General features: G+C 33.5%; 1 long non-coding RNA gene across 1 annotated transcript in view; it reads left to right on the top strand.

The window, feature by feature from the left end:
* The window catches only part of LOC137627326 (uncharacterized), a 700,057-nt gene extending 688,428 nt beyond the window's left edge, over positions 1-11,629 (top strand). Inside the window, exon 5 of the long non-coding RNA XR_011041143.1 lies at positions 11,560-11,629. This is a non-coding gene — a long non-coding RNA (uncharacterized lncRNA). The remainder of the gene's footprint in view (positions 1-11,559) is intronic.
* Positions 11,630-13,938: the final 2,309 nt, after the last annotated feature.

Below are 13,938 nucleotides of genomic sequence, written 5' to 3'. Positions count from 1 at the left end.
CAGTCAATAAGTATTTTCCAGGTTAAATACATATGCATCCCTGCTATTTTTATGAAAATAATTTATCTAAGTATATTTTTTTTTTATTCCCATTAACTAAATACTTGAAGTTTGAGAATTTCCTTTGCCTTAAGTGTGATCAAAATTCATCTCCATACTCTCGTCTGCTCGAAAATTCCGTACACAAATTACCTTTAACTAAAGTCCCCGGCAATGAAATCGAACGCGAGCATATGCTAATGGAGCACCATCAAGTCCAAAGTTGTATATTATCACTTTGCCTTCAGGAGACTCGTCATCATCATTAGCTTTAATAAACTTACAATATATGACTCGTTTCTCTTCTCTCTTCGAAATGGTTCATACCTGTCCCGACCGTTTACCTCCTGATGACGTATTGTGCTTGTCCGTTTTTGTATAAACGTTTCCAAGTGAATGATGGTTACATTGTTGAGTTACCTGAGCCCCTTAAAGCCAGAATGTTTTTTTTTTTCATTTTGTCTGTATCAAACCGCATTTGAATATAACTCCCTTAAGATTCTTTGCTGCAACAAACGAGCATCTTTCTTGATACGTGTGGGAATTGGAAATATTGCAATGAATGCTGCCGATCGTGCAAAATCAACAATATGTGCAGAATTGCATTCCCGTTTTCTCATTTTCCAACGGGTTTTTCTTCCATTTCCTTATCTTGCGTGAATGATGTTTATTCATATCTATTATTTCCACCGCTTTACGTTTTCGACGGATCCTACCTTGAGATCAATTTTAATATCAGAATGGGCTTTTATTTTTATAGATAATCTATATTGTTTCCATGATTTTTTTTCGGTGTCATATTTCTATATTTGAGTAAATTGATTTATCTTGTAGTAGATATATTTTAGTTGATTATTCAGGAATTTTCTTTGGGTCTTATCTATAGTTTAATTTACAAAAAAAAAAAAAAAAAAAAAAAATTCTTTTAATGGCCATTGCTGCTTTATCCTTAACAATAATTATACTTTTGTAGGTAATAATATTGAAGATTCGTTTTAGATTTTCGTCAAATGATAATTCACATTGAAGTCAAACATCGTCCGAAGATTTTTGTCAAATCCCTAAAGTAAAGATATCACTTAATTAATATATCAAACTACAAGTATGTAGAAATATGTCCTAGATTTTTATCCAGACACTTCAACACCTACTGACCGTTGAATTCGCTTTTCCATTTTTTTTTTTTTAATCCATACTACTATCTACTACCTCAAGATTTTATCTGTTATCTGTGTCTACATCTCTCCTTTACTCACTATTCTACCTACCCTTTTCGTTTTCCCCCTTTCCCATGCCTATTCCCCCGCTCCCTCTGTTATCCCTTTATGCCTCCTTCCCATCTATCCCTACTTTATCTCTAACGGGGATCTGGCTTACCCATGGAAGCGAAAACCTCCTAATGGACATTAGTGGCCGACACCGGGATCTTTTCCCTCAATCAAATCTTCCTTTTTAGTTTTCTTTTGTAATCTTCCTTCATTCTTCATCTTTTAATTCTGCCCTCGTTTCCCTGCTTCCCTTTCCTTTCATGTTTTTCCTTACTTTTCTCTTCCCTTCACTTCCTCATTTATTTTTCGTCCCTTTGTATCCCTTTGCTTCGAGTATTTCTTCCCTTCAATCTTCCTCATTCTTTTTATTAACTTGACCTTGTCCCCAATCCCTTATTCACTTTACTTTATCTTTCTCCACAATTTGTATTTAACTTTCTTCCAAGTATCCATTTCTGTCTTCTAATCCTTCTCTTCCATCGTATTAATTTTCTTCATTTCTTTCCTTTCAACTTTCTCATTTTCCCTCCTATCCTCCGTTCCCCACTTCACCAATTCTTTTAACCTTTACCTCCCTCTACATTACTCATTTCTCTCCTTCCCCTTCACATTACTCCATTCCCCTCCCCTATTCCTTCTCCCATGTTTTTCCTCCCCCTCTACATTTTTTTTTTTTTGCGGTACCCTAATCTCCTCTGCTGTATTCATCTGTCTCACTTACCCTCCTGCCTCTTCATTTTGCTCTTTCACTTTCTCTCCGTCTGATCCCTTCTTTTCGTCCCACTATAAATTCACTTAGTTTTTCCTATTTACTTCTTATCTACCTCGCTTTCCTATTCTCTTTCCCTTTTCTCTTTTATTTTGGCCGTTTTTTGTTCTCATGCTTTTCACTTTATTTTTCGTTACCTTTCTTTTATATTTCTATCGTATACCTCTATTCTTCCTCCTCTCCACTTGAACTTCCTTTTTTTAATTTCCCCTTATAACCACATTCATTTGCTTGTTTTTTTATCTTTTCTTCCCTGTTTCCTTTTATCTTTCATATCATCTCAAGTGGCATCCTTAATCGTTGTTGCTATGACGTCAGTCCACCCAAAAAAAAAAAAAATTGATTCATCTTCCATTCATGCTCTTCCTTATACTTTCTTCCAACTTACTTTAATCTTCCTTCAGTTTCGTTACGTTTCCCGTTTTACTGCCCTTCAATTTTCCTCTTCTCTCCTGCTTCATACTCATTCCACTTTTTCCTTGTGCTCCATTTTTCTTTATATCTCCCCCTTTTCCTTACTTCTCTTTTCATTATCTCCCTCACTCTGGTTTTCCTCGTGTCATATCCCCTTGTTTTAATTTTCCATCTAAATGTCCTTCCTTTCGTTACATTTCCTCTTGTTTTCTTAATCATTTCAATTTGCCTCATGCTGATTTCTTCAAACTTCCACCTAGCCTCATACCTTTCCCTCCTCTTACATTTCTACTTTCTTCACTATATCTTCCACTCTCCTCAACTCTCGCACATTTCTTTCTGGCTACACCTCGTGACCAAATGATTTGTGTGGTTGTTGGATGACTTGTTTTTCTTTGAAATTTAATGAGGTTACGAAGGTAGGCAGTTCCTGCCGTAACCTCAGCTATCTTGAATAACAATTAAGTAAGCAAACAGATAATTTAAGCTATTAAAGTTCTGTTGTTGTGTTTCTTTCGACCCTCTACCTTAATTTCCCCACCCCTGAGTCTTTCATATTCCAAGGAACAGATGTTGCTCTACTTATCCTTCAAGTCTTGCTTAACTTGACATTAACATTCATCGGTATATTTGTTTTAACTTTCGTGACTTTTTCATGGTTTTCTTATTTGATTTGATTTTAGATTGGTAAGAATGATAACAGAAAAAGAGTATTAAAATATACTTCATCTGTCCTAATGGAATTATTAGTAGCATGAAAAATATTCATAAGACGTAAGCTAAATGAGTGACTATATTTTATAAATTATAGTCTACTTTATTTTCAATAATTTTTTTTTCAAATGACTTAATAATAAATATGTTTTATTTTGAAACATGAAAATCTCGATCGGAATATCACTTGGCAATTTCCTGAAGAATGACCATACAGTATATCTCGATGATGTGGCTGAAAAAGTAATAAGAAATCAGTCACTGGAAGTCTATTAGATACATTAGTTTTTCTTGGGAAAGAAATTTAACATGTTTCACCCGCTCTCATTCTTAGTGTATATATATATATATATATATATATATATATATATATATATATATGTATGTATGTATGAATATCTATGTTCGTGTGTGTTTGTATGTATAGGCTATATGCAGTTTATATATATGTATGTATATATATATATATATATACACATATATATATATATATATATATATATATATATGTATATATATATATATATATATATATATATATATATATATATATATTATTGATATAACTATTTGATTATACAAGGTTGTATTTGATTTGTATTTATGAGTATTGCAGTTTCTGAGTTAATAAGAACATTGTATGGATGAACAAATTATTTTCCATATCTAAATTTTCATAAACTTGAATCACCTCCCTAAGCCAAGGGTATTAGGTTGGCATATTCACCAAGTAACGTTACAGACTCTACCAGCTTCACGTCCACAAAATCATTTTGGTTTTTCATCTTCCACACTTGTGTTTATAGACTCATGATATCCGAATTTCATGTCCTATTATTTTGCTGGAACAAATTTTATTATTTTTGAAATCGGTATTAGGCCTCTTTACAATACTTGACGTTTATATTATTCAAGGTTACGATAACGTTTTACATGGAATTATCAGTCTCAGTATATACAACGTGTAGAAATGAACGAAAAATTCTTTGAAACGTAAAAAATAATTTAAAAAGAGATTCCTCTCTCTCTCTCTCTCTCTCTCTCTCTCTCTCTCTCTCTCTCTCTCTCTCTCTCTCTCTCTCTCTCTCTCTCAATAATTAACACAAAGCGCGACCATCTTAAGAAAATCGTCTTCCCACGTCTTCTCGGAGAGAGGAGTTCCTTGCAGCGTCACTCTGAGATCATTACGTGGTCAATAGGTTAAGAATGTCCTGTGGATCAAACAGCCGTATCAGTAACGCTACAGGAGACAGTAGCTGGCGTCTACTACCTCTACCTGAGAAAACCTTACTGGAGATGTTTTTGATATGGCAGTTTTCTTTGTTTTTTGTTTTTCTATTTAACGTACAATTCTTTATCCTCTTCTGCATTGCATTACTGCTGTGTTGATTTTACTACAGTATTTTTGTAATTTTTATTTTTTAATCTATCACCAGATTTTTTGTTGTTGTTATCATTATTATTATTATTATTATTATTATTATTATTATTATTATTATTATTACTTGCTAAGCTACAATCCTAGTTGGAAAAGCAGGATGCTATAAGCCCAGGGGCTCCAACAGGGAAAATAGCCCAGTCAGGAAAGGAAAAAACGAAATTAAAATATTTTAAGAAGAGTAACAACATTAAAATAAATATATAAACTATGAAAATTAACAAAATAAGAGGAAAAGAAGTCAGATCGAATTGTGTGCTAGAGTGTACCCTCAAGAAAAAGAACGCTATCTCAAGACAGTGGAAGACCATGGTACAGAGGCTATGGCACTACCCAATATTATTATTATTATTATTATTATTATTATTACTTGCTAAGCTACAACCCTAGTTGGAAAAGCAGGATGCTATAAACCCAGCGGCCCCAACAGGGAAAATAGCTCAGTGAGGAAAGGAAACAAGGATAAATAAAATATTTTAAGAACAGTAACAGCATTAAAATAAATATTTCCTATATAAACTATAAAAACTTTAATAAAATAAGAGGAAGAGAAATAAGATAGAATAGTGTGCCCGAGTGTACCCTCAAGCAAGAGAACTCTAACCCAAGACAGTGGAAGACCATGGTACAGAGGCTATGGCTCTACCCGAAACTATAGAACAATGGTTTGATTTTGGAGTGTCCTTTTCCTAGAAGAGCTGCTTACCATAGCTAAAGAGTCTCTTCTACCCTTACTAAGAAGAAAGTAGCCACAGCAATTAAAGTGCAGTAGTTAACCCTCTGGGGTAAAGAAGAATTGTTTGGTAATGTCAGCGTTGTCAGGTGTATGAGAACGTGAAAATCATTAAAGAATAGGCCAGACTATTTTGTGTATGTAGGCAAAAGGAAAGTGAACCGTAACCAGCGTGAAAGATCCAAAGTAGTACTGTCTTGCCAGTCAAAGGACCCATAACTCTCTAGCAGTAGTATCTCAACGGGTGGCTGGTGCCATGGCCAACCTACTAATAGTATAAGATATTTCATCTGAACATGAACAACAACAACAACAACTACTACTACTACTACTACTACTACTACTACTACTACTTATAGTCCATTGTGTGTATGCATTGTGAATTACTCATTAGTATTTTAATTTATAACTACTGCTACTGCTACTTTTTAATGATCGATCGATGTTTTCTGCTTTTAGGATAAATAATTATTTGTTGCTGGTTTGGCGAGGTCATTGGCTTTATCTTGTTTACTACTGCTGCTGTTGCTAATTATGATGATTTATTTTTAGTGGTCACTTTTTTTTTTATATGTATTCCAAGAAATCAGCTTCCTGTCGTTTATTTGCAAAGATAAGAGTCTATTAGCCTTATTAAATCTTGTTTATTGATCTAATTTTCAAGCATACAGTGTAAATTACGTACACGACCATGTACCCTACATTCATAAAGGAATGATAATGAAAAATAGAGAAGGATTAATATGTCCGATTCAAAGAATTCATTTAATTTTGATGGATGGCGTTCTATGTCCATGATGACAACGCCTATGTTTGGTTGTAAGCGATAATAATGGCCCTTTTTTATTATTTAGGTTATGTGTACAAGTCAGTTGTTGTTTTATCAATGATTGCTTTTTTATATTTTTTTCTGTTGCCAAACTGGTTTTTTATGTATTAATTTGCATTTTTGATAGTTATTGGTGTAATATTTTTTTATTGAAGGGAATCATTCAAGCAATGAGAGTGGAATCATTCAAGCAATGAGAGTGGCTTAAGGGAAACGCCTATGGTAACAAAGATCTTTTTGGAATAGAAGTTTCATTATTTTGGGAAATATTTTAACAATGACAGCAAAAGGAAATAAGACATCTATCATTAGGAAGAAAAGAGATAAAGGTATCTTGTCTTTCTGCAACTTATATTTTCTTTTTCTTTTTAGAGTTATCAATATTTTTGAGCTTATGCTAAAGTGTCACATGTTTAGGCAGTTACTTGGTTAAACTAGTATAGTCTAGAGGTAGTTTGAAGGAAAAAGAAATAGTTAAGCATAACTGTTAAAAATAGGTAGGTCCCTATGTAATCTACATATTAAACTATCAAGTTTAAAAGTTGAGACTTGTATTATTTTGAAAACAATAAGATAGACATCGTAGTTGTGCAGCCAATTTAGGTTCTATAATAGTTTGCCAAAGTTCATTATAATTTTCTTAAAGCCAAAAAGAAGAGTACCTGCCTTGATTTTAGAATTGCATAAACTTTCTGAATTATCAATCATATGCACTGTTGACAAAATTAGGTTAGATGAAATTTTATCCGTTAATAGACTATTAGTTTGCAGTCCTGTGAGGAACTTTAGGTTAGTTGTTCTTCTTATTGTAATAGTTGACTCAAAGTAAATTGAGTTGTCTGTGCTCTTTACCTTGGGCATAAGTACACCTAAATCAAAGATTATGTTAGTTAAAGTTATTTCTTTTAGGGTTAACTGCATTCCAGTTTATCTTGAATCTACTGAAAAAAAAAATTCCACTATGAAAGAATAGAGATGTGTTATTTTACTTCTAGCTGAGAAGATTAAAAATTTTACTGTTTCATACTTACAAGTAATGTTATTACGTAACATGCTCTCTCCCACGATACAAGAAGCCACCTATTGGAGGTATTACGAGACTCCTTAAGTAGGAAAGACTTCAATATAGCAGTTTAGCACGAACATCTTACCTGACCTTAGCAATTGATATCTGCCCCAAGGTATAAAAACCCTAGCCCTTTCAATTCTCAAAACCATCTAGATGTTCGAAACCATCCATATCTATAATTGAACCTTTTGGTCATTGAGAAACTGACCACCACAATCCTTGGGGATCAACACGAACCTTTCCATTTCCCTTTGCCTTCGGTTGCCAATCACACTACAGATGTTTCCGTAAGGAAGTAACTGTCAAAATGTGACGAAATTGACCATTTTTTCTGGAAGAACATTGAACAAAGGGATTTCATATATTCAGTTGAAGACAGGGACACGGTACGGGCCCATATACTCGTGTCAAATCACTCCAGATCCACTTGGAGGAGTATCGTGCTCACGAGCCATCCATTTGAAATGAAATGTACAATTAAATGAAGAATGTCTGCCCTTTGGGAACTCCGTCTCCAATCACAAAAACTCTATAAGTGTATTTAAGTCGGCAGAGCATTTAAGGAAATTAGCTTTAATTCTACACCGGGGTAATCTTTATGGTCTCTGGGTGCAATTCGGTAAATGCCCAGATGGAAATCGCCAACATTAATTCGTGGTCTCTTAAAGTTTAATTCCCGGTCTCATTCTTGTACGGTACTCAGAACCGGACGTGTTTCTCTGTAAATGCTATGTTATTAATCGTGTTTCGTCAGATTCTTTCCATTCGCTTTGATATCATCTTCCACGACCGTTTATTGTGTTGGAGTCTTTAGGCCGGTCGTTTTAACCTCCTCCCCCCGTCTCCTATCTCAGTTTCATACACAACTATGCATCGATATTCATTGCAAATGATTTCGTAGGTGTCACTTATTTTGCTACGATAGCTAATGGAATTGTTTCTTATCATTGTCTGCTTTATCAACTTGTAATTCTCTCTCTCTCTCTCTCTCTCTCTCCTCTCTCTCTCTCTCTCTCTCTCTCTCTCTCTCGTTCGGTAAACCTCTTCATTTCATCATGTCATAATACATGAAAGAAAATTTCGCAAGGAAAACAATGGAAGTTAATTTTCCCTCTACGATTGTGGAAAATATTATACTAACAGCCAGTAAAAGTTTCCTAATTGAATCTGTATCAGTCTGGTATTTATTGAAGATTTGATGTGATTTTTTCTTTTTTCATTTCTTGATTTGATTTGTTTATGTGTTCCTAATTATGATTTTAAAAGATGTTTTTATAAGACAAATTTTTGCCTTGGATGTGCATTAGTTTGAATAATAATGCCCACAAAGCGTACTGTTTTTTTTTCTCAATAACATGGAATCATTTAGAGTTATAACAAAATACTGTACTTTGATGCTTTGTTTGATTATTTGATACTGAATTTGATGATATTTTTTGAATTTTATGATGAAATTTTAGGTAGTATCTACCCTATATCCGAATGAAAAAGTCGCGAGAATGAAGAGTTCTGATGTCTTACCTAGAAGAACGATTCGCGTCAATAGATAGATAGATGGAATAACAAAAAGTGAGTTTGATTTCATTCTAATATATAGATTTTATAATTACCTCTAGTACACAGTATTGCACATTCATAGCCAGAGAAGTATTGAAATAAAAGCTCAAGATAGAGACGACTGGCGAAATCTAACCGAGGCCCTTTGCTTCAGTAGGCGTAGGAGATGATGATGATGATGAATCAGTGAAAAAGAGCCAGTGCTCTAATTAAAGGTAAAAACATCTTCGAAACTTGGCGCGGTTAATGCATCAGTAGCAGTATAGGCATTTTAAGCAAAGTTTCTTTGTGCATTCATACTAATTTGGTGATTAGAGATCTCGTAACACTTTGAAAATTTCAAAGTTATTCAAATAACTTCTGATAAAAACTCTGTTCTTCAGGAGATTTTCTTGAAGAGTCCATGAAAAATAGAGTATAAGTTGCGAAAGTTTAGATTTTAGTTTGCATGTAAGTAATAAGAATTTATTTGAGAAAATGTTCAGTATTTAAGACTCAGAGAGAGAGAGAGAGAGAGAGAGAGAGAGAGAGAGAGAGAGAGAGAGAGAGAGAGAGAGAGAGAGAGAGATTTTCTGATTATCTAATGTTCACTTTTCTATGAAGTGCTGATACATTTTTATAGATGTAACATAGTAAAAAGTTATTATGGCTGATGAATTAGAATACTAACAACCAGGTATTGGTTAGGACTACTTTGTATTTTTGGATTACTTCTGTTGTCTTCAGTTATTGATTAATATTCTTTAGCATTAGGAATCTAATTGGTTGCTTTAAATAATCCGAAGATAACTTGTTGAAAAATTATCCGAGTTGATTTGAAAATATGGGTTCTTTTAATGATAGTTTACATTATGTATTTGATATTAGAATCAAACTAAGTATCTGTAATGGAATCGTTTGTTTCCTGTGTGGGGTAATTTTGTTGGAAGTATTAGATTTGATGATCGTGAAGTTAGGAGCTGATCAATTTATGACGTAAAGGATATTAGATGCTATTATTACTTCGGTATCTGTCTAGCTGATTCTTTATAATTCCAAATGTGATAAATGTATCATCAGTGAAATGATGAAATACTCATCGTTATTTTAGCTTGTAATTATTTGTGCCACTCACTCGTTCACTGTATATTATCACTAAAACGAAATGCTCATAGCATGCATATATACATACACACACACACACACATATATATATATATATATATATATATATATATATATATATATATATACAGTATATATAAGTATGAGTATGAGTATGTATAAATAGATATACTTGGACGTTTTTATACATACTCGTGTGTGTGCACACACACACACACACACACATATATATATATATATATATATATATATATATATATATATATATATATATATATATAGACACACTGTTAATGTATACATACACGTGTGTGTGTATGTATTCATGTGTGCAGTGTTAGATCTTTCATTTTCCTTAGAGGGATATATGCCTCAATCTACATTTCAACATATCCAAAATAAGGTTGAATGTATTATTATTATTATTATTATTATTATTATTATTATTATTATTATTATTATTATTATTCATTTGTTTGATGTGGGCTACCCCTCAAAATTAGGGGAAGTGCCTTGGTATATGTATGTATGTATTAAAAGACAAGCTGCAACCCTGGTTGGAAAAGCAAAATGCTATAAGGCCAAGGGCTCCAACAGGGAAAAATAGCCCAGTGAGGATAGGAAACAAGGAAATAGATAAACTACAAGAGAAGTAATAATCAAAATGAAATATTTCAAGAACAGTAACAACATTAAATTAGATCTTTTATATTCAAACTAGAAAAACTTCAAAACAAACAAGAGGAACATAAATAAGAATGAACAGCGTGCCTGAGTGTACCCTCAAGCAAGAGAACTCTAATCCAAGACACTGGAAGACCATGGTACAGTGGCTATGGCACTACCCAAGACTAGAGAACAATGGTTTGATTTTGAAGTGTCCTTCTCCTAGAAGAGCTGCTTACCATAGCTAAAGAGTGTCTTCTACCCCTACCAGGAGGAAAGTAGCCACTTGCAGTAGTTAATCCCTTGTGCAAAGAAAAATGTTTGGTATGCCCAGTGTTGTCAGGTGTGTGAGGACAGAGGAGAATGTTGAAAGAATAGGCCAGACTACTCGGTGTATTTGTAGGCAAAGACAAAAAGAGCCGTAACCAGAGAGAAGGATCCAATGTGGTACTGTCTGGCCAGTCAGTGGACCCAATAATTCCCTAGCGGTAGTATCTCAACGGGTGGCTGGTGCCCTGACCAATCTGCTACCTGTAAAAACACTATAATTGATACTGTAATTTTTTTTCTGAAAAAAAATTGCTCTTTCAATTGCTGAATTTTCTATAAATACTTATTTCCAGTATTACTAGTAATAGTTGTAGTGGTGATCTGAAATGTAACACTGAGATGAGCCGTCAGACAATAATAGATGACTCAAGAATGTCTAGCATTGCCCCTTCTAGTCAAGGATACTTCTTTGCATTATGACCCGTAGAATTTTGTAATTTTCTTAATAACAGATTATTTTATTATTTTTTTTTTCAATCATTAAGCTATAAAATTTGAGTTGTAAAGATGTTTACAATTTCCTACTGTCATGCAAATTACTTAGATACTGACTCTTTAGCATACATATTTCTATTATAGTAATTTAAAATGAAATCAGTGTTCAGATCGTGCTTATGTTATCGTTTCAGGGAAAACAGCTATTTACTTCATCTCAACCATCTTCTTTGTGCTTCTGTGTACTTAAGATCCAGTCTAAGGTAAGACGAATTGAACATTTATTTCGTTTACTGTATAGGCTAGATCGCCCTGAGAATATTTGATTTATACTTTTTCTTACAATGAGTGAGTTTGTCTCATGACCATACTTCACTGATTTTTAACTTGAAGGTAAATTGACAATTGCTATTTAATGTTAAATTAGGAATCCAAATCCATAAAAAATTGTGGTCTCAATGTCCTAGATTAGAATGTGTGATTGTAAAAGTAACACATGATAACGTTGAGTTTGGTAAGCTCATTAGTAAGCTTTGAATGTTCATTTGTATCATATGAAATGGATTCAAAATCCTTTATGAAATATTCTATATAAAGTTCCGTTTGCATAAATTCTTTTCGGACTGTCTGTGTCTTCTTTCCTAAACTGGACTCGTAGCTGCAGGAGAGATTTGCCTTTTACCATACACGGGAGGAATTGTAACCAAATTGTTATGAAATATGAAAGAAATCGTGATACAGGTCGTGGTGCTGGAATTCCTGTGCTAGCGGTATGCAATTAACGATTCTCCGGTTTAACATTTTGCTGCAGAGCTAAATTGTGTATATTTGCGTTTCCATGTGAACTGTCTAGTTATCTTGAGCTAATTTTTCATTTTTTCACTTTTGTTATTTGAATTCCGCCATTTAAGAGAAAAATAAAGGTGACTGTTTTTCATAATAATATGCGGTATGTAATAGGATTGGCTAAAGGTGAATCTTGTATGAGGTATCGAGAAGGCTTGAATTGAGCCAAAAACTTTAATTGGTAGCGTAAAAAACCTCGGCATATGATGGTGGCCAAGAAATTTGGTTAGGACGCGAAAATTAAGCGAATAAAGGAAAATTACCTCCGTTTTGTGGTCACCTTTGTTGACAAGCTGTCTGTCAAATGTCAGGAGTGTATGCACGAGTTCCTTTGCGATGGGAAACTGTAATTAAATTTATGTTGATTTATGAAAAGGCTGGAACATTTGAAAACTTACACTTTTTATGCCTCTCTCTCTCTCTCTCTCTCCTCTCTCTCTCTCTCTCTCTCTCTCTCTCTCTCTCTCTCTCTCTCTCTCTCTCTGAATTGAGTAACGAATGAAGAAAACAGTTAAACTTCTTTATACAAACTTTTTTTTACATCTGGTTATGGTTGAAAGCAGTCAAAAGAATTTTCTAGTTATTTCAGAATAAACTGACAGATTATATACAAATCATACACTTGTGATACAATAGGGGTACACGTTTCAATATTTAGTAAATTCATTTATTATAGCATATGCTATAGATGTTTTATTTTCTTCAGTTGAACTGCAATTCAGGAATTGATATTCTTCATAATTTTTCGAATTTAACGTATGCCGAAATTCCATAGTTTTATATTTATTTGTATTGCGCATTTTGAACATTTAGCGGAATTCTCCCTTTCGTCAACATCAAACCCGTATGAGCTCATTTTTATTAACCAAAATCAGTATTTAATTGTATAGCTCTAGTGAAATCTATCAAGTTAAGAGGTGACAGGGCATTAAATCAGGGTTTTATTTTTTCTCTTTCTTGAAGTAATAATTGAATTAAGTTACCATAGTTTATGGTATGATGCGTAAGGTTTCAATTTCCCCAAGTTAAAAATCAACCGCTAAAGGTCCGTTGTCTCTGAAAATGACATTTCTTTGTCTCCTAGTACTTCATATATATTGGGTAACCTCGAGACCGACTTTCAGTAAATACTCTTAAAACAGATAAGCTACTTTTTCACAATGTTCTTAACAAAGAATTATAACCAGAATCAGAATCTCCTTCATAGAGGTAAAAGAGCATTTCCTTCAAAGAACATGCCCCAACGAAAACATGCCGTTAAGCAATTTTGTCATGGTATAAAAAGAAAACTGTCATGGAGTACATGATATATAGAAATATGTGACAGAATCATCACATCGGGAAAAAAAGAAAAATTAGATTAACCAGAGCATAAAACCTCAACAACAATCATATCAAAATCAGCATGGTTTTCCGGATTCACTTTAGACGCTGTGTGGCAATTGGATATCCCTGAAATTCTTTGTAAAAGGAATTAAGCAGACTTCACAATTTCCCCCCCCCCCTTTTTTTTTTTATTCATTGGTTAGGTGGAAGTTTAATGTCATTTGCAACACGCCTAGGGTTATGGTGAAGAGTTGGAACAATGGAACAGTAAGTCATAATATTTTGTAAAATAATAACGATTCAATGGGTACCAGAGAATTCATTTATTGCCAGAAGAAAACGACATTGAAGACGAAAATAACCCCATTCTAGTAAAAGAGTAAGACTAACCTATCATTAAT

This window comes from Palaemon carinicauda, chromosome 2 (genome assembly GCF_036898095.1).
Source record: "Palaemon carinicauda isolate YSFRI2023 chromosome 2, ASM3689809v2, whole genome shotgun sequence".
Classification (NCBI taxonomy): Eukaryota; Metazoa; Arthropoda; class Malacostraca; order Decapoda; family Palaemonidae; genus Palaemon; species Palaemon carinicauda.
This window is presented reverse-complemented; position numbering and strand designations above follow the sequence as displayed.